This window comes from Pseudoliparis swirei, chromosome 6 (genome assembly GCF_029220125.1).
Source record: "Pseudoliparis swirei isolate HS2019 ecotype Mariana Trench chromosome 6, NWPU_hadal_v1, whole genome shotgun sequence".
NCBI classification, from domain to species: domain Eukaryota; kingdom Metazoa; phylum Chordata; class Actinopteri; order Perciformes; family Liparidae; genus Pseudoliparis; species Pseudoliparis swirei.
In genome coordinates this window covers 30,176,386-30,200,173 of record NC_079393.1, presented here as the reverse complement: position 1 = coordinate 30,200,173, position 23,788 = coordinate 30,176,386, and the positions used below count along the sequence as shown (strand labels likewise).

At 48.6% G+C, this 23,788-nt stretch overlaps 1 pseudogene; it reads left to right on the top strand.

The window, feature by feature from the left end:
• The first annotated feature begins 570 nt into the window (after positions 1-570).
• On the top strand, positions 571-22,880 carry LOC130195687 (peptide deformylase, mitochondrial-like; annotated as a pseudogene).
• The last annotated feature ends 908 nt before the right edge of the window (positions 22,881-23,788 follow it).

Genomic DNA, 23,788 nt, shown 5'->3' with positions numbered 1-23,788 from the left:
ATGTCACAATGTCACAGTGTCACAATGTCACAGTGTCACAGTGTCACGGTGTCACAGTGTCACAGTGTCACGGTGTCACGGTGTACCAGATGTCACAATGTATACCCAGATGTCTAATGTACAATGTGCAGCCCGGAGTGTCACAGGTGTCACAGTGTCACTTTCTAATAATGTCACCAATCCGCGAGATGTCATCACAGTGTCACAGGTGTCACAGTCATCTGAAATAATGCGTCTCCAGGTGTCGGTGTACAGTGTCTGTGCATCACAATGTCACAGTGTCACAATGTCACTGTGTCCACAATGTCACAGTGTCACAATGTCAATGTCACAGTGTCACGGTGTCACTGTGTCACAATGTCACAGTGTCACAATGTCAGTGTCACAATGTCACAGTGTCACCGTGTACAGTGTCACGGTGTCCGCACATGTACAGTGTCTGATGTCACAATGTCACAGTGTCTGTAATCACGGTGTCCACAGATGTCACAATGTCACAGTGTCACAATGTCACAGTGTCCACAATGTCACAGTGTCCACAATATCTGATGTCACAATGTGCGTGTCACAATGTCTGATGTCACGTGTCATGCCATCACGGTGTCGGTGTTGGGCGACTTGGTGTAGAACTAAATATCCTCTTGTCTGGTTTCTCCTGCAGCACGGTGCGACCCCCCCTTCCCTCTCCTCACGTGTGACATCATCATCTCATGCAGCTCCATCATGAACCACGGGCGCTGCATGTGTGTTTCCTGCTCCGGCTCTCAGAACCGGGCTCTTGGCCCCTCGGCAGGCGCGGGGAACTCCGCCTCCCGCTCCTCCCCCACAGCCACTCGTACTCCAGCGGCATCAAGATGCGATCCTACCTTCAGTACTTAAAACGCAAGGTGGTGCCCCCCCCCAGTCCCCCGTACGGCCACGTGTGCCAGGTGGGGGACCCGGTGCTCGTCTGCCTTGGCGCCGTGGACCCCGAGGCCATCGCCGGCCCCGAGGTGCAGCGGGTCATCGCCGCCGTGGTCAAAGCGATGAGGCGGTTCGAGTGCGTGGGACTCCAAAGCGGCGCCTCCAGATGAGGGGTGCCGCTCGCATCCTGGCCCTGGGTACCCGAGGGGAGATGCTGCAGGAAGCGGCAGCCCGCGTCCAGGGAGGATGCTCGGACCTGTCGCGCCCAGCCGCTGGGGTGACAGAGATATAAAGGTATGTTATGTTGACAGCTTACCATATCTTAAACTAAACAATCAGAGGAGCTTCCCGAACTCCGCGTTCCCACCCGAAGGTGGTGTTATGTGTCTGGGGAGTCGGATAAGGAAGTGATAATAAACCAGACGGAAGGAATATATCAACATGTCCTCAGTTCCACTTGTCCATCTGGTGTTGTGTGTGTGTGTGTAAAGCTTTCAATAAAAGGCTGGACCAAAGGGGTGCTCGGCGGAATGTTTTGGAGGTTATTCGGTGCTCGGCCAATGGCGTGCGTCTGAAACTTCCCCGCTGATCAAAGCTTTCAAAAGATACTACGTTGTCTGTGATTCATTTCTCACCTCCTTGACCGTGAATATTTTACATGATATAGAGAGGAAAAAACCTTTCATAACTTGGTGCCGTGACCCGGATCCCAACATACCCATGGCTGGATTTTCTTTTTCCTGCGAGACCACTGACACCTGTGCAAGGCCCGACTGATCAGCCGGATTAGAGACCGCTCAGCAGTGGATAATAATTTCTGCAGAGAGGAGATCAGTCGGTGGATTGGCCGGGATCAGCGGATCGGAAGACCGGAGGAGACGAGACGAACCCGAACAAAATACGTATGGTTTTGCCCTTTTGCGAGAAAAATAAAGGTTGATTCTGGCATGCCGTACAAAATAAGGTTTGCCTTTTTTAGAAATAAAAGGTTGATACGTGTCGGAAAAAATAAGGTTTGCCCTTTTGCGAGAAATAAAGGTTGACTACGATGTCGGAAAAAATAAGGTTTGCCCTTTTGCGAGAAATAAAAGGTTGACTACGATGTCGGAAAAAATAAGGTTTTGCCCTTTTAGAAATAAAGGTTGACTTCTGGCGTCGGAAAAATAAGTGTTGTGAACTATTACATATTTCGTGGGAGGTTATATGTGTTTGTTTAAGCTTTGTTTGTTTTATGTTGTTTGTGAATGGTGCTGGCTCTATTGAATCAGCGTCCTTGACCTGTTCAATTAGACAACCCTGAATTAGCAAGTTGGGTAAAGAAGCGAGAAGTATTACTATGCTATCACGATCACACCGCAAACAATACCTGGGTAATTCACGGAAAGCCTGAAGAAGCGAATTTTCGAAGTGACCTTGTTGTTTGTATTCAAACAGGACTCAGATGGTGGCAAATATCTGAGAAAATGGACAACAAAATCGTGACTTTCCGGTAGACTAAATGTTTTTGAGATAGAAACAATCTATGAACTCAAAAACCATGTATGAAAATAAAATACCTGAACTCAGCGAATCAAAACATCACGAACTAAAACAAGCAGAACAGTGGTTCGAGGAGCAGCAAAGAGAGGCACAAGCCCGAAAAAAAGAAAAATTAAGGGCCGTAGAAATCCATAGCGAGGAAAAATAGTTCACAAGCCTGTACACAAGAAAAACCGAGTTGGACGAGACCAGCGTAAAAGCAGTTATTAACGCTTAGCAATCCAGCTCAGAGGAGCCGGGCAGGAGGCGTCTGCGCACCGTTATATCCAAAAATTAAAAATCGGACCCAAAGCCCCCACCCGATTTCCACACGCCTCGTGGCGTCCCGCGACATACCGAAGAAACAGCATTTCCAATGTTACAAGTCTCTAATCACGATGCGAGCACCGGCGTATGTGTTCAGCCATGGATGGGCCGAATGTACCAATACGTAGCAGAAGGAGTTACTCACCACAGAAAACTTTGGTCGAGTTAAGTAGATTTGTTCCATGCTGGCGGATCCACACCACAAATTGAGCGGCAAGGAGATGGAGAAAGTTATGCAGAAAATGTTAGGTACTTTCGATGGTGAAATGCAGGGGTTATACAGGAATAGTGGGCGAAGGAGCACCCTTTGTCCACCATTGAGCGGTCAATGGTGGGCGTTAGAGACCAGGTACTGAAACCCGTTATGACAAAACTAAGCCCACTGTTCCAACAATCAGCATCCCACAGCAGATTAGCTGCATGTAAACAAGGACCGGAGAGTCAGTCTCGAGTTCCAGTCTCCGTTCGAAGAGAACACCAGGGCAAGCAGTGGGATCCCCTCACGAGGAAGGGGAGGAACACCCTACCAACAATCATTGGGTTTCGGCATCCTCCGTGGTATCCAGAAACCTATAGAGGACTGGTTGAAAAACCTGCGTCATGAGAAACAGCTAACATGGATATGAAGCTAATGAGCTTTGACAAAGGCAAGCAACTACTTTCACGGTAGCACAGTTCTAGCTCACCTAACTATAAAGGGTTCACTTTGGCAGTGGACTGCAAAGAGGGTTTATGACATCAGTTTGCACAATGACTGGAGATAAAATGAGACCTGCAGCGTTTCATTCAAAACGCTTGGATACAATGATTGCTCAAAACATGCCCGAATGTCCAATCCATGCAGCAGCTACATGTGTGGGACAGCGAATCATTTGTTTCATCCCACCATATTGATGGTTACTCGTACGGTGAGTGCCTTGTGCTAAGCAAAACTAACATTCCTGTCACCAAGCGGGACAATTGCATTACACAGCGGTATTTACTAGGCCAAGCTCACATAACCATCCAAAGATGTATCACCATTAATCCGGCATCGTTTGTTTGTAACCAGATGGCACACCACATGACTGTGTAGAAGTTGCTGATACTATCACGTTTGCGAGAGTTGACCTGAAGGATGTCGCACTGCCGAAGAGGGGTGTGGTATGTGGATGCGTCAGCGAAGGATGCATGTGGAAAAACCAAGTTGGGTATGCATTGATGAGTCAGGGAGGAAGTAATAGTGCAGGCCCGCTGCTCCACATACTCCATGGCTTGTAGAATTGGATTCTGACTGAAACGTAAAGCAGGGTCAGACTAAAACGACTATTTACACCCGACAGCCAATATGCACTCAACATTGTATTTGCTAAAATGTGGGAAAAAGAATGGTGACATCTGCTGAAGTCAGTAGTTCATGCACTTTTATTGGGTTTATAGCAGCTATAACTTTGCCTAAAAGGGGTGGCTGTAGTATTAAAATGCCGAGCACATCAGACAGGCATAGGTAAATAACAAGGCAATGCTAAAGCTGATGAAGAAGCAAAGCAGGCGGCTAAAACACCACAGGGTACCACATGATGCGAACAACACCGTCAAGTCAATAGACATTGAAAGGATCTCTGAGGCTGTAGATACATAACACAGAAAAACTACATGAAACAAGGGATACGGAGGAAAACAAAGATACTTTGTATAGAAGGAAACCGATCCTACCAAAGTCCTATTTAAGGCCGTGGCTGTTACGAAGATCATGGGCGACTGCCATGTCTCAACAGGAGGGATAGTATCTATGATAGAACAATACTTCTATGCAATAAATATACAAAACTACTTAAAACTTTTGTAAAGCATGTGTAACATGCATCAAGCACAACCCTCAAGGAAACCTTCGCCAAGCGAGGCAGGTTCCCGCTCTGAATACCCATTCCAGGTAATGCACATGGATTTCATCGAACTCACGCCATGCGGTCATTACAAATACTGTTTAGTAATGGTGGATGCATTTTCCAAATGGGCCAGATTCACCTGTCTCCCCATTATGTCGACTGGGTCTTCATCCCATCAAGAAAAAGGGACCAGGGGCTGTCAAAAGACAGCCATCTCAACGCCAGTGAAGAAACCTGCTCTTAGGTGTCGGCTCGGGTGATGGAGCGAGAGGTCCCGAGGAACTCAAACGCAAGGGAGAAGGAGCGAAAGAAGACCTCCAGACTCAGAGTTAAGTGCAGATGTGGACCCTGCATTATCGATGGCCATGGCGATAGGCGCGTTCTGGTTGTGTTTTCTGTTACAGGACGCCGCAAAAGAGGGTTTCAGAGGTCCCGAGGAAGAAGGACGAGCTGGTACCAACCCGCTGCTGTCACAAGAGAAAGAATGGACACATGCACACAGTCCATGGGATGGAAAGAACTAAGAAGAGAAATACCCAAGGATGAAGAATAAGTGGTACAATATGTACATGTTTTAGCAAAAGCTACAACAAAACTAATTGTTACGTGTGTTCCAAACTACCCTTTGCTTCCAATCAGGTCACCTTGTACGCCCAAGAGAATGAGTGAGGCACAAGCAGGGTGTTTCGCGAGCATGGCTAGGAGTGGACATCATGAAGACAGTTTAATGCTAGAGGGACCCCATGGTACACCGACGCCAGGAGTTGATAAGGGATATTGCGCCAAAACCTTCTGGGTCGTTTGGTATTATACGGTGAAGGGATACGCAATTCCTCAGTCAGTGGTGATGGAAGACGAGAAAAACCACCCAATATGTTACCGTCAAAAACTTGGTAAAACAGCCATGGGAACTACTACCAACTGCGATCAAATAAAAATCGACGGAAAGGGGGCCCCATTGAACGTACATGCTCCATCCAATGGTACATTTATGATACAGGGAGGGTGGTGGCTATGCGGAAACAATGCCTATATCACTCTCCCGTTCGGATGGAAAGGAACATGCGCCCCGATTTTTGTAACAGATCACACAGTATTTATTACTGAGGAAGAAGTCCGAACACGTAAAAAACGAGAAGCACCATTCTTCGTAGCCCACGATTCAGTGTGGGGGTCCGACGTACCCCAAGAGTACAAACACTGGACAACGGGCCAAAAGGTGCTCCTCGCCCTGTTCCCGTGGGTAGGAACGTCGAAAATACGTTGCGTTGAGAGACAGTAGATTATCGGCTCGGACTGTTCATCAACAGCTCCCTGATAATCGAAGAGGCCCAAAACAGAGAGATAGACGCCATCCGTACCATGGTGATGCAGAATCGAATGGCCCTTGATTTACTTACCGCAGCCACAGGAGGAACATGTGTCCTTCTGAACACATCCTGCTGTACGTATATTACTGATGATGTCCACTCCCAGAACATGACCGACGACTCGCCGCCTATATCAGTTGCAGCGAGCAATGGCGGCCGACCACAAGCCAGGCCATATGAAAGCTGGTATGATTGGCTGTTTAACGGCTCATGGAGGCAAGTCCTTATAAAAACGGGGACGATGTTAGGTGCGGGATTGTTGACCGTCATCTGTGTCCTGAGTTGTGTGATCCCGTCTATTCGTGTGATAACAATCAGAGCAATCAATACCCTAACATCGGTGTCTGGACTCACCTCACGGATGGAGCCCATTGAAACGAGCACCCTGTATATTCATATGTATGATGACATGGGTAGACCTGTCAATGCTCCCGCTTAAGAAAATATAATGTAAACTTTGGTTTATGCTTGGATGACATAATTGTGTAAAACTCCTCACAAGGAACGGACAATTATTGATGTGAAGCTGCTGACTAAAAAGTTTAATTCCCAAAGAGATTGGTGTGGTGTTACTAACAAATTATGTGTAAGAAAAAAAGAATAATCATGATTCTGCTTGGACTGCTTAACCCAAATACGTAAATCACATGCTGCTTAGAAATTAGACAAATCAAATGAGTGCCCTTATTGACCAAGTTTAAATAATAAGCAATAGCATAAACAGGAGGGAACTGACAGAGATATAAATGTATATTATGTTTTTGCTTACCATATCTTAAACTAAACAATCAAAGGAGCTTCCCGAACTCCGCGTTCCCACCCGAAGGTGGTGTTATGTGTCTGGGGAGTCGGATAAGGAAGTGATAATAAACCAGACGGAAGGAATATGTCAACATGTCCTCAGTTCCACTTATCCATCTGGTGTTGTGTGTGTGTGTGTAAAGCTTTCAATAAAAGGCTGGACCAAAGGGGTGCTCGGCGGAATGCTTTGGAGGTCGTCGTGCTCGAAGCACGTGCGTCTGAGCTTCCCCTTTGATCAAAGCTTTCAAAGATACTACGTTGTCTGTGATTCATTTCTCACCTCCTTGACCGTGAATATTTTACATGATATAGAGAGGAAAAAACCTATCAGAGGGTCTTCGTCAACCCCCGGCTGAGGGTCCTGGATCAACGCACGGCGCTCTTCCAGGAGGCCTGCGAGAGCATCTCCGCTACCTGTCAGAGGTGTCCGCCAGGTGACCCATGTGGGTTCTAGTCCTGCAACACGGCGTGTGTCTTTGTGATTCATCCGTTCCCATTGTGTCGGAAAGAAACAAAGAGTGAGACAGGTCTGAACGAGAAGGAAGCACGTCGCGTGGCGGGCAGCGGCTGGCGGCTCGGATCCTCCAACACGAGATGGACCACCTGGGCGGGGTCCTCTACGTGGACCGCATGGACAGCAAGACCTTCCTCAACATCCGCTGGCGGAACACAATGGTAGAGGGACCCTGAGGTCGGGGACCCTGAGGTCGGGGACCCTGAGGTCAGGGACCCTGAGGTCAGGGACCCTGGTCATGGACCCTGAGGTCAGAGACAATGAGGTCAGGGACCCTGAGGTCAGAGACAATGAGGTCAGGACCCTGAGGTCCAGAGACAATTGAAGTCCTTGGAGGTCCGTGGAGGTTTTTGGAGGTCTTTAGAGGTCTTTGGAGGTCCTTGGAGGTCTTTGGAGGTCTTTAGAGGTCATTGGAAGTCCTTGGAGGTCTTTAGAGGTCTTTGGTCTGAAGCTGTGGGTCGGACCTTCCTTCTCTTTAGAAGTCCTATTATCCCGTGCCTTTGATGTGGATCTGCTTGTGTGTGTTCCTGCTAGATGCTGGAGGAGAACGCCCGGGTGGCTCGGATGATCGGCGAGTCTCTGCGGGACCAGACGATCCAGATGGGCCTCTACGAGATGGAGACCCTCCTCAACAGGTGGGCGTTGGGGTGGCCGGCCAGGCATGGGAGGGGCTCCACTTTCACCCTGTCACTCACCCTCGTTCCTCCACGTCGCAGGTTTCGAGAAGCTCTGGTGGATTTTGGGAAGGAGCATCGCGGGAATCCGAACAACGTCAACAACAAGTTCTACCTCCACTACCTGCTGGCCTCCATCAGCAACTGCATCATCCTCAAGTGAGACGAGCTCAACGCGTTGTGACTCGCATGTTTCAACAGAGTGCTACATCAACTTTCCACTCCACATCACAATAACTGACTGAATAGAACAATACATCCACGCCGTCCCTCGTGTTGCGTTCAGGAAGTCCACCCAGAGTCTGTAGAAGTTAGCAGTCGTCTCACCGGCGCGCGGCCCGACTCCTCCGAACCCTGGCGGCTCTGACCGGGCGGTGAGGCGGGCGTGGTCGCCTACGATGGATCGTTCTGCAGGACCAGCCCTTCCTGCCGGGCCTGCGACCCGGCTCGGCTGGTCCAGGAGACCGCCCAAACCCGCCACGCCCCTGAGCGCCACCTGGAGTTGCATCGTCGTCGTCATTTCCAGCTGGCTGCGGCTCTGGGACTTCAACGCTAACGCATACGCCCGCTGTATTCGGTTCTGGATGTATGAACGCTATCAAACTGTAGGTTGTATAGAAACCAGGCGCTCATTCACCAAACATTTACTATGTTATTGAAGCAGTTTGGAAGAAGCCGACCACCAGGGGCTACTCCTCTCACAGAAGAAGTCTATGCTTCATGTGTTACATCTACATTCTCTCTCCCACCACCAGGGGACTTGGTTGTATAAAGTTCGTTAGTAATCATATTCTCTCCTGACCACCAGCGACTCTGGTTGCATAGAAGTCGCTTCATGTGTTACATCTATACTCTCCTGACCACCAGGTGACTCCTCTGTTGTATAGAAACTATAAGAAGACTCTACTCTCAGTAAACATTGTAAAACATGAGTTCATGTCTCAGCCTCTAGTCTCAAGCTTTTCTTATAAGGCATGATGTCATCATTTAGTACATGATGGCTCGCGAGTCGCATCTACAAAGCCGGGGCGCTTTAGCGGGGCTACAGGTGACTGGATAGCTCCTCCAGAGTGATTCTCGTGCCAGTGAACCTTCTGGTTCACTGGCGCCAGCCTGTGCGCCTGGCAGCAGCCTGCAGGAGGAGGGCGGCTGACGCTGTGGAGTACGCTAGCTGATGAAGAAAGAGGTTGCAGCCAGTTACCGAGGAGAGAGTGCCCGCCAGCAGATGCAGGACACCAGCGCCCAGGAGAAGTCCTCCAATACGCTCGGTAGGGATTTTGCTTCAGGAGCCTTCATTATTTATTTATTATTCATATTATCAGCTCATTATTTATTTACGGTCCATATTATACGCTTCATTATTTTAGAAAACAGAATATTATTTTTTTTTACCATTTTGACAATAAATGTCAAAACAATAAAATCCTGTGCTAAAGAAGTGCTCGGGTCCCGTGTAGGTCCGCCAATAATTATGATAATTTAACAATGTTTGGTTTTTGTTAGCTCCATCTGTACTCCTGTACTAGATACACAAATCAATAAATATCATTTAGAATTATAAAAAAAACAAAGAAATAGTTAGTACTGTTATTTCAAATGTAATAACAAGAAATATTCCAAAGAAATAAAAACATTTAATATAGATTTATGTTTTCTGTTTGTTTTGTCTATAAATCTAAGAAAACACTTAAATTTGTAGACTATCAAGTAATAATCTTATTATTGTCTAATAGTTCATTATTGCCTAACAGTCTTATTATTGTCTAATAGTCTTATTATTATCTAATAATTCACATGTTCAATATTCTTATTTATAGTCTAATAATCTTATTATTATTCAAGCTTTATTATTGCCATTTTTATGATAATTGCTCATATCCTGTGTAAATGGCAGGTTATTATTGTTGACGGTTAAATGTATTTCACAGGTTTTATAAAGTGTTCATGGATATTTAAATATATATTATATATTTAAATGCTCTGGAGTTCAGCCAGAGGGACTAACTGCCCCTGAACGTACGTGTGTGTGTGTGTGTGTGTGTGTGTGTGTGTGTGTGTGTGTGTGTGTGTGTGTGTGTGTGTGTGTGTGTGTGTGTGTGTGTGTGTGTGTGTGTGTGTGTGTGTGTGTGTGTGTGTGTGTGTGTGTGTGTGTGTGTGTGTAAAAACAGGACGGCCCGTGCCTGAAGAGAACTCTCAACCTGCTCCCCGTGCTGGCGGGACTTCCTGCGGCTGAAGGACTCTTCATGCTCTCCCTGAGGTCTCGGCCCGCGGCCGGTGATACCCCAATATCGGGTAACCGCCCGCCGCCGCGAAACACACGCCACGCCCACGCTGTCTGTCGCCCCAACCGCGTCCTGACCCCTCAGAGGAGCACGTAAATGGTGCTGCTGACATCCGTGACGTGTCCCGGGACGTCCGGGGCGCCGCTGACTGGCCGAGCGGCCTGCTGCCGGGCCGGGTGCCCGCCCATCTTCACCGGCATCCTCGGTGCCGCCCTCCGCCTTCTGCCTGCCCGCCGCCGCGTGGCACGGCGTGACGGAGACCGCTCACCTCACCGGGAGCCGCTCGAGAAACCGCCCGGTGATTGGCTTCCAACCGTCCGTCCACCAAACCTTCCCGGTGGCGTTTTCTTCAACAGTAGCCTCCTGGCCACGCCCCCGCTGCAGTAACTCCTCCCACGAGGCCGATTGGTCCAGCCCTGGCTCACTGGACACTAACGTATTTGAAGATTGGCGAGGAAGTTTTCTTTGTGGCACGAGATCCCGCACTTTCTCGTGGATCTCGTGACGTGGGCTGAATCTTCCGTTGCTGTCGCGACAACATTTCACCGCTACGTTTTCGTACACACCAAACTTCGGGTTCAAATTTTTTATTTGAATACCTGGCTGCCTGTAGTTGTGACTTCGGCAGACATCACTAAGAACACTCCTGGCCATTAGAAACAATTCGCTGATCGGCTTCACGATCTTTACTGTCATAACTCACGTCCGGTTATTTGTTTTCGCTTATTTGTCCAATGTCATCTCGTCAGATTTTTCATTCTTGTTTGTGTATTTATATTGTCTGGGGCTTCCTCTTGAAGAGCGATATGTATTGTGTTGTGTTCATTGCCCGTGTAAACACGAGCTTCCATAGTTGCTTTCGAAAGACCACCGTGTTCGACTTACTGCAAATATGTCATTCATTCACCGGTCACGGAACTTCAGTCGATGAAGGCAGGCAAAATAAATAAATAAAATAGACCATGTTAAACATCCCATTATTCATGGGACCTGTTCACAATATGGATCAGTGGCTTTTCACAGCCCACCCCAGAGAGTTCCCCACGCACTTGAGAGGAGTTCTTTCTTGAAGCGAGGTTTGTACTCTCGTCGTAGGTGAACTGCTGCCTCGCCGCTACCCCGGACGAGCCCCCGAGTAAAGAGTTCACATCAAAGACACATCTTCCTCCTCCTCTTCCTCCGCCGCCTGTCTGCAGCACTCCTGAGCGCTGAGCCTGTGGAGACGGACGTGAGGGGTTGCAGACGCAAAGCCGACTCGACTCGCCACCCCGGCGCCGCCCGGACTCCGCTGCCCTGACCCGGCGGGCGGTGGATCTCGGCCTCTGCGGTGCAGTGCCTTAGCAGTGACGCCTCAGGCTGGGGCCCGAGGGCCCGAGGGTTCTAGCAGCGTCTGCCGGAGCCTCCCGGAACGTTTGGAGGAAGACGTCTGGGGGCGTCGCCCTGGGTCCGGGCGGGGAGACACCCGAGGACCTGAGCAGGAGCCACTCTGTGTGTCGTCACCTGGAGGCGCCTGTGGGGTAAGGGGTTTCAGCAGAGGTAGCTCACTGGGCCCCCGGCCGGACGGGGGCCCGAGTGTCTCCGGACGGAGGTTCCCTCAGACCCGGAGCGCTGCTGCCAAGTTCTTCGGGTTCCCTGCCCGACGCCCGGCCCGCCGCCTGAAGGTGGTGGAGGTGGAGGTGAGTCTGGCCGGGGGCGGCGCGAGGCGTGAGGTCCTGGGAGGACGCGCGATCAGGACGCACGGAACAGCGCGGCGACGAAGACGGTGCTACGCTGCTGGGTCTGAGCTGCTGCCGCCGACACCCTGCAGATGCTCCTCACCCAGCGCCGGTGCTTGAGCAGAACTGGGGAGGTGGAGGCCTGGAGCTTCCCCCGCCTCGACCGGCCTTCTCTCCTCGTCACCGTCCTCCTCCGGGATTACCTCCTGACGACCCCTCCACGTCCCGCCGGTTTTAAGTTGGCGTTCTCAAGCAGTGAAGTCCACCTTGGGCTCAATCTGGCTCCGCCTCTCTCCTCCCTGGCAGGAGATCCTGAGGAGAGCCTTGAGGGAGGTTCCCTGGCCTCCTCCCATGTGCTGAGGCACTGCCCGGACGACAGGAAGCGGCGTTCAGAGGAACAGAGGCGTTTAGATCGGAAAGCTCAAACCCTAGTAAAGTGCAGTGGTACTCACAGGCGCGGTGGAGGAAATGCAGAAAGAACTTTCGAGAACATATTACACAAGTTCAGAACTACTAAACTCATTAACTGAGACACAGCACCATCTCGATGCAACTCGACAGTTACTACCAGCTGTAATCATTTTCTCATGACATTATTGTCGCCCTCATATTTGAGAACTCAAACATAATATCTGCATCATGTGACTCTCTTATTCAGCCTAACGGTGTCATCACTTGAAATGTCCCCACTGTGTCGATCTGTAACACGGGAGTCTCCGGGTCGGATGTTCTCACCACAGTGCAGCAGCTTCTTCAGAGCGGTCGCTATGGCAGCGGGGTCGGAGGACACCACTTCCAGCAGCAGCTTCTCCTCCTGCGTCACGGGGCTCTCCTTCTTCAGGAGCTGGAGACACACGTCCATCAGAGGCAGAGAGGTCGTGTTCTCCGGGTTCTCCGGTACCCGGCGGAGACCACAGAGCTATTGCGCAACGTTTTGGTGAACGGGCCTCAATAAATGAGGACTGTCCGCTCTCCAGTGGTGGTGGTCAGGAGAGAGAATGCAGCTTTAACACATGAAGCATAGACTTCTATACAACCAGAGGAGTCGCCCCCTGGTGGTCAGGTGAGATAGATATATTTAGTCTTTTTACTGTTCATTTGTTCGCTAATTAGGTAACACTGTGGGCACCTGTGGTTAAATGTAGGCGTATGCAGGTACAGGACCAGCATGCACCTGGGTAGGCCGATGGTTAAGCAGCTTTAGGAGTTCTTTTGTTGAGTCATAAATGATCAGAACATTGGACTCCTGAAAGGAGGGCCTTCCGACCCGTTGCTTTGTGTTTGTTTCTGGTTTAACGGCCTCCACAGAACGCTTTAGGATCCTTCTGCGTCGGCTTTAATCCGACCAGGTAGCAGATCCTCATCCACCAGGCGCCTCGGTGAAGAGGGCATCACACACCGTGTCGAGGTGTCTCCTGGCAGCGCCGCCCAACTGCTGGAGGTAGTGTGCAGCCGGGTCCTCCACCTTCTGGGCGTAGTGCTCCCCGTACTGCTGCTCCATCCCAGCCTGGAACACACTCGACAGTCAGGTGGAGCTGCACCAACGAGACGTCAAAGTAGAATGAACTTTAAAGAACTGACCGCTGAGAAGGGGTTGACGGGTTCTGAGACTGAGGAGTATTCTTTATTACATGTGGATCTGGGAATGTAGTTTGACCCAGATGTTATTGATATCCAGTTATTTAAAACCCATTTGAACTGTCAGAGGAATTTATCTGTCGATTAAAATATCACAATATTCTTGTAGAGGTTCCCACAACACACCTTAAACAAGTGAGCATATATATATAAATATACACACACACATATACACGTACATATATGTCTATGTGTATATATATATACAGACATATATATATGTGTGTATATATTAATGCTGTGAAAAATAACGCGTTAACGCGTAATGATTAAATTACAGGATTAATTAGTTACTTTTTTTACCGCATGCGCAGAATGAGCTTCCAATCCGTCTGTTGTTGGTCGTCTCTACAGCAGCGTGTCATTCTGTCTCTAGTGTCGCGTTAACACGACTCAGAGCTCCGATGCCGGCGTGTGCGCGCACATCGGGACGATAAAAAGTCACTTGCACAATGTAAAAGTGTAATACACCCTATGTATATATGTTGTGGAAGCACACCATGTTGAGAGCCGGTGAGGCTACATGAGGAGCATAGCCCACGGGTGGAAGAGGACCCACCTTCATGTAGTCGGGCCAGCTTGTCCTGGTCCACAGAGCTTAGTGCTTGTGCCAGGAGCTTGAAGTCCAGATGGTTCTTCTCATGAGGAACATCGCATGTCGGCCTACAAGAACAACAGCGAAACACTTCAGCTTCCAGACAAACACGACGACGCCAGGAAAAGCCTTGGATTTAAATCGCTCCAGAGTTGAAGAAACAACACGATTTAGTTCCCAGAACACATCATTACATCGACCGTGGTACCGAGGAAGGACGGAAGAACTGATGGTTTTCAACACTGCCTCAACCGCCCGGCCCTCCCGAGCATCCTCACAGACGCACCTGGAGGCACAGAGGTCAGAACACGGAGGAACTCCTGTGAGGAACACGCGGAGGGAACACGTGAGGAACATGGACTGCTGTTGAGGAACACGTGAGGAGCACGTGAGGAACTCCAGGAAACACGTGAGGAATCACGCCGAGGAACATGGATCAGCTGAGGAACATGTGAGGAACACGGAGGAATCCCAGAGAAATACGTGAGGAACAATGCGAGGAACCTGTGAGAAACACGTGAGGAACACGCGAGGAACATGGATCAGCTGCTGAGGAACATGTGAGGAACACGTGAGGAACCTGTGAGAAACACGTGAGGAACACGTGAGGAACACGTGAGGAGCACGTGAGGAACAGTGATGTACACGCGTGTCGACTGGACCCCACCATGGTCTTGAGGCCGAACATGACCTTCATGTGCTTGATGGACACCAGGCCGGCAGCAGAGTCGCGCTCCAGGAAGCGCGGTCACTCTTTCAAAGCGCCCACGGAGCGGCGCCGCACGATGAGTGGACCGCCGTAGGAGACAGCCTCTCTGCCGGGGCCGTGGAGGTCAGGGGCCCCAGTCCAGCCTGGCCAACTGGACGGGTCCACTCACTGAGAAGGACCAACAGGGAAGACACACACACAGTTACCACACACCTGAGAGTGGTCGACTCAGTGTTGCAGTGACTGGCCTATAAGGAGAGTACGTGGATATATATATATACTGTATACACACACATATATATACACACACACAGTAAAGAGACACATACACAGGAGTGCACGTAACTGGTACGCAGGGGCGAGAATAATCCACAATGCGTGACGCCCCGTGTTACTTCTCGCCTTTGCGTACTAACCGGCCGTGATACGCGCGCACAGGTGAGCGTACTCTCCCCCCCCCAAACACGGTGAGTACCAAACACCATCTCCCGGTACTCACCTGAGTAACTCACAGAAAAAGTTATGTGCACCCCTGTATATATATATATATATATATATATATATATAACACACACACGGAGGCTCAGAAGACATGTTCATTATGCGATTTAAAACATGTCATGTTGCAAAGACACATATATATATATATATATACATGCAAGTGAAATATTCTACTTTAACGACAGTGTTCCTGAAAGCCGCGTAGAGGAGCTGCTGGTTTTACTGTTATTAATCAACAGGAAACAACTCCGGAGCGAGGCCGATCGCACTGTCCCGAGGTCCACGGTCCCGTGAGCCCACCACGTACTCTATGATCCACAGCGGTAACCTCCGTTGCTCTCCGGTACCCGCGCGTCGTCCGGCTCCGTCCGTCCATCACCCGCTGCGCCCGGTGGGTCTGTGGACCCGGCACCACACCCGGCGGCCCCTGCTGAGGGCTTCTTGGGTTGCAGACGTGACGCGCAGAGCGTTTCCTTTCTGCTCGCCGTTCCTCAGGAGCACTTCCGGCCGACTCTCGACTTCAAAATAAAAAGAGCTGAACGTGAGAACGAGCGTAGGATAACTATGCGCGCAAAGCGTATAGCATTTTTATTGTGGAAGGTCTCGTAAACCGGAAGTAGATAATCAGGAGCCCCGGCCGTCTCTTTACCGGCTCTCACCTTCAACTGAGAGCGCCTGTGGCGGTTTCTCTTTAGCGGACGCGTGCACGTTCGTGTGAGGTAACGTAGCAACACGACGTGAGTTACCAGCGGCGGCGTTTCGCGTACGACTGAGCACATGCTATGGCTCGCGGTGAAGAAGCCGTCGGTGGAAGTCAGGCCCTGGCCACCGGCGCAATTTCGTCGGCGGTGTTAGGAGTTGTCTGTCAGAATGGAGGAAGACAACCAACCACACTAATATTTGTCAAACTGATAAAGATACAGATTATAGATTTTATGGAAATGGAATTGTCTTCTTTATTAAAGTACAAAAATGTAATATATCAGAAACAGAGTAAATATGTTATAGTCAACATATGACATCATTATGTAATACACAGCAATAGGACAGTCATTCAAACCTTGACGCAGTGTCACTGTGCTTCAGTGGGCATGTTAGCACGTGTCACAGTGTCACAAATGCCGCGCGTCACAATACAATGTCAGCAACACAGTGTCACAATGTCACAGTGTCACGGGTAAAGTCACCGTGCCGCCATCACAGTGTCACAATGTCAGTGTCACAATGCCGCGAAAGTGTCACCGTGTCACAGTGTCACAGTGTCGTGCTCACAATGTCACGGTGTCACTTTCGTGCCGCCGTAAGCCACGGTGTTCACAGTGTCACAGTGTCACAGTGTCGTTGCGTCACAGTGTCGCGCAACAAGCAGTGTCACAACGTCAATGCGTCAATACAGTGTCACCGTCACAGCGTCGTCGTCAGCCCGTCACGGTGTCGTGCTGCTTACCTGCAGAACCAACATCCTCTCGTCCGGCTCTCCCAGCACGGCAGCACTCTTCCTCTCCTCACGCAGTGACATCATCATCTCGTCGCAGCTCCATCATGAATACTAGACGCTGTGTGTTTCTGCCCGCCTCCAGGAACCGGGTTTCACCGGCACGCGCCGGGCCCGCCTCCCCCGCCTCCCCACAGCCACTGCAGATTCCAGCGTACCGGGATGCGATCCGCCTTCAGTACTTCTAAACGCAAGGTGGTGCTCTCCACTGATCATCGATTAAGAGAGACCGCCCAGCAGTGGATAATAATTTCTGCAGAGAGGAGATCCAGTCGGATTGACGGGATCCGCTGATCGAAGACCGAGGAGACTGACCCAGACAAAGTACGATGGCTTTTGCCTTTTGCGAAAATAAAGTTGATTACGCTACCGTGGAAAAAATAAGGTTTTGCCCTTTTTATGAAATAAAGGTTGACTACACGTGTCGAAAAAATAAGGTTTTGCCCTTTTATGAGAAATAAAGGTTAGACTACGTCGGAAAAATAAGGTTTTGGCCCTTTGGCGAGAAATAACACTACGTAATGGAAAATAAGGTTTCGCCTTTATGTAGAAATAAGGCTGACTACGCTACCGGAAAAATAAGTGTTGGGGAATTAACATTGGTGGGAGGTTATATGTTTGTTTAGCTTTGTTTGTTTGTATTTGTTTTAGAAATGAATGCTGTGACTTCCTATTGAATCAGCGCCGCCTAGTCTGTTCAATTAGACAACCATAGATTGCAAGTTTGGGTAGCAAACTAGGAAATGTACTAATACTATAATGATCACACCATAAACAATGGGTAATTCTCACGGAAAGCCTGGCTTAATTTTCAGGCTTACTTACTGTTTATGTTCAAACAGGACTCAGATAGTGAACATCTGAGAAAATGGATAACAAAATATTGCTTTTCCGCGTAACTAAATGTTTTGAGATAGAAACAATCTGTAAGACTCTCAAACCATCGCCATTGAAAACAAAACACCCAGACTCAGCGACTCAAAACATCACTATCTAAAACAAGCAGAACAGTGTCTCGAAAGTAGCAAAGAGAGGCACAAGCCACGAAAAGAAAATTAAGGTCAGAGAAATCACGCTGAGGAAAAATAGTTCACAAGCTCCTGTACACAAAACCGAGTTGGACGAGACCAACGAAGCAGTTAACCAGCACTCGTGAAAATAGCGTCTAGCTCCGGAGAGGAGCCAGAGCGAGCTGGAGGACGACACCCACACGACCGGCCACCACACTGCTATATCCAAAATTGGGTGAGCCCAGGACCGTAAAGTTCTAATTACTCTACACGCCCACGAGGCCCCAATCGGTTATTAACAAGAAAGCAAACGATTCCAATGTTACAAGTCTCATCCACATGATGCGGAACACCCACAGATAGGGTTCCGCCGATGGAGGTCAATACCATCGCATGGAAGGAGTTATCTCCACCACAGAAAATTTTGATCAGTTCAGTAGATTTGTTCATGCTACGAATCCTACAAATTGAACGGCAAGGAGATGGAGAAAGGAAAATGTTCAGTAAGCAATATGGGTGAAATGGTGGGGGATTATAAGGAATAGTGATCATGAGCACCTTGTCTGGCTCCATTGAACGTCCATATCACAGAGACCAGGTAGAGGCTGTTGGTGACAAGAGCTCGCCACTGTTCCAACAATCAGCATCCCACAGCATTAGCTGTATAAAAACAGGGACCTGGAGAGTCAGTCTCCGAGTTCCAATTCACGAAGAGGAACACAGGCGGGGCAGCAGGGATCCCTACAGAAGGGGGAGGAACACCCCACAACAATCATTGAAACACGGTGATCTCCTCCTGTGGTATCCAGAAACCTATAGAGGACTGGATTAGAAAAACATCAGCGCCACTTGGGAAACAGCTAACATGGACCTGTGAAGCTAATGAAGCTGACAAACAACAACTACTTGCAGCACAGTTCTAGCTCACCCTAACTATAAAGAGTCACTGGCAGGACTGCAAAAGAGGGTCGGCGACACTGCCTTGCTGCAACCAGCTGAGATAATGGATTCTGTAGCGCTTCATTCAAACGCTTTGACACAGTTGCTCGCTTGCCCGAACAGGTTCAATCCATTGCAGCAGCTGGCAATGGCTGTGGAACAAACGGCAGATATCATTTTGTTTCATCCTACCATATTATGGTTACCATGCAGGAGGCCTTATTGCTAAGGCAAGAAAACATTCCTGTCACCAGCTTAGACAATTGCATTACACAGCGTGTTAATAGGCTCACATAACCATCCAAAGATGTATCACCATTAATCCAGTATCGTTTGTTCCCACAACAACAGATGGCACACCACATGACTGTGTAGAGATTGCTGATACTATCACGCTGTTTAGAGTTGACCTGAAGGATATCGTACTACCCGGCGGGAGGTGGTATGTGACGCGCCAGCCCAGAAGGATGCATGAAAAACCGCTGGGTATGTGTAGGAGTCAGGAGGGGCAGGCGAGTCACTTCCACATACTCCGCCTAAGCAGCAGAATTAGTTATGGATTGAAGTATGTGCCAGGGCTGTGCTTAAAACTGACTATTTATACCGACAGCCATTATGCACACTCAACATTGTTCATATTTGCTAAATGTGGGTGTAAGGGGAATGGTGACATCTACTGGCGTCTAGTAGTTCATGCACTTTTGTTAACGGTTTACTAGCAGCTATAATCTCTTTACCGTAAAGAATTAGCCAGTAAATGAGCACACTGTGATGGTACATAGATGAACAACAAAAGGCAATGCTAAAGCTGATGAAGAAGCAAAAGCGGCTAAAACACCACAGGTACACGAGTACGAACAACACCGTCAAGTCCAATAGACATTGAGATCCTACGAGGCACAAGCGAATGCAACAACACAAGAAAAAGCCACATGGGAAACAAGGGGCCACGGAGGAAAACAAGATGCTTTGTATAGAAGGAAACCGATCCTACCAAGAAGTCTATTTAAGGCCGTGGCTATTTTTGAGTCATGGGCAATGCCATGTCTCAACAGGAGGGATGGTATCTATGATAGAACAATACTTCTATACAATAAATATCCAAAACTACTTAAAACTTTTGTAAAGCATGTGTAACATGCATCAAGCACAACCCTCAAGGAAACCTTCGCCAAGCGAGGCAGGTTCCCGCTCTGAATACCCATTCCAGGTAATGCACATGGATTTCATCGAACTCACGCCATGCGGTCATTACAAATACTGTTTAGTAATGGTGGATGCATTTTCCAAATGGGCCAGATTCACCTGTCTCCCCATTATGTCGACTGGGTCTTCATCCCATCAAGAAAAAGGGACCAGGGGCTGTCAAAAGACAGCCATCTCAACGCCAGTGAAGAAACCTGCTCTTAGGTGTCGGCTCGGGTGATGGAGCGAGAGGTCCCGAGGAACTCAAACGCAAGGGAGAAGGAGCGAAAGAAGACCTCCAGACTCAGAGTTAAGTGCAGATGTGGACCCTGCATTATCGATGGCCATGGCGATAGGCGCGTTCTGGTTGTGTTTTCTGTTACAGGACGCCGCAAAAGAGGGTTTCAGAGGTCCCGAGGAAGAAGGACGAGCTGGTACCAACCCGCTGCTGTCACAAGAGAAAGAATGGACACATGCACACAGTCCATGGGATGGAAAGAACTAAGAAGAGAAATACCCAAGGATGAAGAATAAGTGGTACAACATGTACACAAGTTTTAGCAAAAGCTACAACAAAAACTAATTGTTACGTGTGTTCCAACCACCTTGCTTCCAATCAGGTCACCTTGTACCGAGAAATGAGTGATAAATACAGGGTGTTTCTCATGGTACGTATAGAGTGACATCATGAAGACAGTTTAATGCTAGAGGACCCCATGGTACACAATCGACGCCAGGAGTTGATAAGGATATTGCCAAACCTTCTGGGTCGCTTTGGTATTATACGGTGAAGGGATACGAATCTCATTGTGTGATGGAAGACTAGAAAACCACCCAATATGTTACCACAAAACTTGCAAAACAGCCATGGGAACTAATACCAACTGCGATCAAATAAAATCGAATTCAAGGGAGCACCATTGAACGACATGCTCCATCCAATGGTACATTTATGATACAGGAGGGTGGTATTAAAAGGAAACAATGCCTATATCACTCTCCCGCTCGATGGAAAGAACATACTCATTTTGTAACAGATCACAGTATTTATTACTGAGAAGTCCAACACGAAAAACCAGAAGCACCATTCTTCAGAGCTCATTTATTCAGTAACCGACGTGACCCCAAGAGACAAACACCGACAACGGGCCAAAGGTGCTCCTCGCCTCTGTTCCCGTGGGTAGGAAACGCTGAAAACATGTTGCGCATTGAAGACAGTAGATTATCGGCCGACTGTTCATCAACAGCCCTCGATAATCGAAGAGGCCCAAACAGAGAGATAGACGCCATCCCACTATGGTGATGCAGAATCGAATGGTCTTGATTACTTATCATAGCCACAGGAAGAACATGTCCTTCTGAACACATCCTGCCAATGAGCATACCGATGATGTCCACTCCCAGAACATAGACCGACGACCGGCCGCCATAACAGTTGCAGCGAAATGATGCCCACCGTGCCAGGCCATATGAAAGCTGGAACATTGGCTGTTTAACGGTCATGAGGCAAGTCCTTATAAAAAACGGGGTATGTTAGAAAAGGGATTGTTGGACCGTCATCTGTGTCCTGACAGTGATCCCGTCATTCGTGATAACACCGAGCAATCAATACCCTAACATCGGTGCCCGATCACCCTCACGGATGGAGCCCAATAAACGACCGCGATATTCTATATGTATGATGACATGGGAAGACCTGTCACGCTCCCCGCTTAAGAAAAATAGCAATAATGTAAACTTTTGGTTTATGCTTGGATGACATAATTGTGTAAAACTCCTCACAAGGAACGGACAATTATTGATGTGAAGCTGCTGACTAAAAAGTTTAATTCCCAAAGAGATTGGTGTGGTGTTACTAACAAATTATGTGTAAGAAAAAAAGAATAATCATGATTCTGCTTGGACTGCTTAACCCAAATACGTAAATCACATGCTGCTTAGAAATTAGACAAATAAAATGAGTGCCCTTATTGACCAAGTTTAAATAATAAGCAATAGCATAAACAGGAGGGAACTGACAGAGATATAAATGTATGTTATGTTATTGCTTACCATATCTTAAACTAAACAATCAGAGGAGCTTCCCGAACTCCGCGTTCCCACCCGAAGGTGGTGTTATGTGTCTGGGGAGTCGGATAAGGAAGTGATAATAAACCAGACGGAAGGAATATGTCAACATGTCCTCAGTTCCACTTATCCATCTGGTGTTGTGTGTGTGTGTGTAAAGCTTTCAATAAAAGGCTGGACCAAAGGGGTGCTCGGCGGAATGTCTTGGAGGTCGTCGTGCTCGAAGCACGTGCGTCTGAGCTTCCCCTTTGATCAAAGCTTTCAAAGATACTACGTTGTCTGTGATTCATTTCTCACCTCCTTGACCGTGAATATTTTACATGATATAGAGAGGAAAAAACCTATCAGAGGGTCTTCGTCAACCCCCGGCTGAGGGTCCTGGATCAACGCACGGCGCTCTTCCAGGAGGCCTGCGAGAGCATCTCGGGCTTCTCCGCCGCAGTGCCGCGCTACCTGTCGGTGGAGGTGTCCGGTACGTCCAGGTGACCCATGTGGGGGTTCTAGTCCTGCAACACGACGTGTGTCTTTGTGATTCATCCGGTTCCCATTGTGTCGGAAAGAAACAAAGAGTGAGACGACGCCACATGTTCTTACCCCCCACCCCCCCACAGGTCTGAACGAGAAGGGGGAGGCCGTCACGTGGCGGGCCAGCGGCTGGCCGGCTCGGATCCTCCAACACGAGATGGACCACCTGGACGGGGTCCTCTACGTGGACCGCATGGACAGCAAGACCTTCCTCAACATCCGCTGGCCGGAACACAATGAGTAGAGGGACCCTGAGGTCAGGGACCCTGAGGTCAGGGACCCTGAGGTCAGGGACCCTGAGGTCAGGGACCCTGAGGTCATGGACCCTGAGGTCAGAGACAATGAGGTCAGGGACCCTGAGGTCAGAGACAATGAGGTCAGGGACCCTGAGGTCAGAGACAATGAGGTCAGACACACGGCCAGCTTCTCCCACGCCGGCTTCTCTGTTTCATATCTTTGTATCATCGCTGCATTATAAGGGAAAGTAAATAAACCGGAGGATGACACGTTGTGGAAGTCGTGAGATCTGCTTCCTGTCGCTGCTTTAATCCACGTCCACATCAGCTGTGTGTGTGTTTGTGTGTGTTTGTTTGGGTGTTTGTTTGTGTGTGTGTTTGTTTGTGTGTTTGTGTTTGTTTGGGTGTGTTTTTGTTTGTGTGTATGTGTGTGGGTATTTGTGTGTGTTTAGGACTTTGTGTGTGTGTTTTTGTTTGTGTGTATGTGTGTTCTTGTGTGTGTGTGTCTGGGTGTTTGTTTGTGTGTGTGTGTGTTATTTCCAGATCAACTCAAAATATCCGACCTACAGAGTGATGATGAAGACCTGAGGGAGGACGAGAGTTCAACCAGCAACCTCATGATGACTGCCCTGACCTTTGAGCCTGACTCGGATACAATGCTGTGGAATTATTTTTTAAAGTTTTGAATTTACATATTTTTAAATATATTCGTTGAGATATATTCACATCAAACAAATACACAAACGTCAGACGGACTTAACAAAAATATACATGTATATATGTGTGTGTAATGGTATATATACACATATACACATGTATATATATGTTTGTATATTTTAGGGCTGCAACAACGAATCGATAAAAATCGATTATTAAAATAGTTGGCAACGAATTCCATTATCGATTTTTCCCCCTT